We start from the raw sequence: 2,077 nt of genomic DNA on the forward strand, positions 1-2,077 counted from the left end.
CAGTCGCGCCCCCAGTCTTCGCCCTGGCCACGCCCCGCTCACGCCTGAAGTAGGAGGTGCAGCCCAAAATGCGCAAAGCACCATCCCTCTGACTGAAGGGCGGGGGAAGGCGAGTGCTCTGGATTCTGGGCTGGAATCAGAACCAAAGTGAGAACGGGGTGTGGGATTGGACAGGGAAGGAGGGGGTGAAGAAAGGCTGCAATTCAGACCTGCAAAGTGGGAACAGACTTCGGGGACAGCCTGGGCAAAGGGTTGGGGTGAAGATGGGATGAGGATGGAGTGTGGACTGATGGAGAATTGGGGGACAGGCTGGTGGGGTCAGACTGGGAAACCACCAGGGGTAGACTGGGTGGTGGATAGACTTGGGAGGACCTGGAGTGCAGCCTGGCAAAGAGGAGGACAGAATCCTGGGTGGGAACTTGGTAGGGAAGAGCGTTTGTGCAGAGACAGATTGGGAAGTCAAGTCTCCAAGGAACAGGAAAGGGTATAAAGAAGGTTGCTATGCGACTGAGATTGGGGAGGGGGGAATGACACATGTGAGCTTTCGAGCCTGAGGCAGTGTGTGAATTTGTATGCACATGTGAGACTGTGTATAAGGGGGAGTGAGTGTGTGTGGCAGGAGCACACACAAATGGTTAAGCCAGGAATAAACTTGGGGGTATTTCAGCAACTGGCACCCACAAAGTCCTGGCCTCTCAAGAGCATCAGGGACCCTGAGGACGGGGAGGACCTTTTCCTCTAGCCACAGGTCATTTAGTCATAGGATGGGTCACCTCTGTTACCCTCAGCCCCTACTCTGCACTCTTTTTCCCATGTGGACTTGGGAATGGTCATCTCTCCCACACACAGCTGTGCTGGGTCAACTCTGCCTCCCCAGGCTAGGTGGGGCAGGGCCCCATTTCTGCCATGTTGTGTTCTTTAGGCTCCTCTCTAACCTATCATAATCCATAATTCTTTATACCAAAGTTCCTTATCCAAATGACTATGTGGTATCTCTCTTGATCAAACCGTAACTAATACACTATTGTATGTATTCTGAAATTCTTAAATTGTTTTAAACGAAGTTTTCATTGACAATCAAGTAGACTCTAAATGAGGACCTTGTGATCAAATAACATGGTACTTCTACCAAATGAGAGAAATGCATGGCATCTCAGCCTGTATTATTTCTGGATAATACACTTCTGCTGTATGCCCACTTGTCCCTACTGCAACAGCCAGTTGAGGTCTCCAACCTTTTGCTTATTCTGGGTATTAGAATTTAAGAGGATTTGGCTTGAGGTTGACTAGAGGAACTATTCCCAGATGCTTGGCTCCCTCTGCTGGAAAGACTTTTAAATGACAGTGCATCCTCTATCTCCATTATGAGGTGCCTGTGTCCCTCAGATGGTACACAGCAGAGGTCCTGTCTCCAAAGAAGGAGTGATAGGGGAAGATTTTGGGAGAAGTACTGTTGGCCCCCAGATGTTTCTCACTTGCTCCCAATTTAATACATAATTTTCCATCATATATATATATATATATGTGTGTGTGTGTGTGTGTGTGTGTGTGTGTGTGTGTGTGTACACACTTTTTTCCCCTCAGTACTGGGAATGAACCCAGGGCTTCCCACATACTAAGCAAGCACTCTACCACTGAACTACATTCCCATTCATTTTTTTAAATTTTTATTTTGAAACAGAGTCTCCACTGAGTTCCCCAGGCTAACCTTAAATTTGCCATCTTCTTGCCTCATTCTCCCAAAGAGCATGCACCACCATGCCCAGCTACATTTTAATTTTTAATTGACATATAGTAATTGTGCATGTTTATGGGGTACATTGTAGTATTTCAATACATGTATGTAATTTTCAGTAATCAAAGCATGGTAATTGGAGTCTCTGTCACCTAAGACATATATCATTTATTTGTGTTGGGAACATTCAAAACTCTCTTTACTAGTTGTTGTCAACCATAGTTATCCTCCTGTGCCAAAGAACATTAGAAGTTAGTTCTCCTATACAACTGCACCCCTATACTTGTTAACTCTCCTCTTTCAATCTCTTCCTGCCCCGTATCTTTCCCAGACTCTTGTAAC

Source organism: Ictidomys tridecemlineatus, chromosome 2 (genome assembly GCF_052094955.1).
Source record: "Ictidomys tridecemlineatus isolate mIctTri1 chromosome 2, mIctTri1.hap1, whole genome shotgun sequence".
In the NCBI taxonomy this organism is placed as follows: Eukaryota; Metazoa; Chordata; class Mammalia; order Rodentia; family Sciuridae; genus Ictidomys; species Ictidomys tridecemlineatus.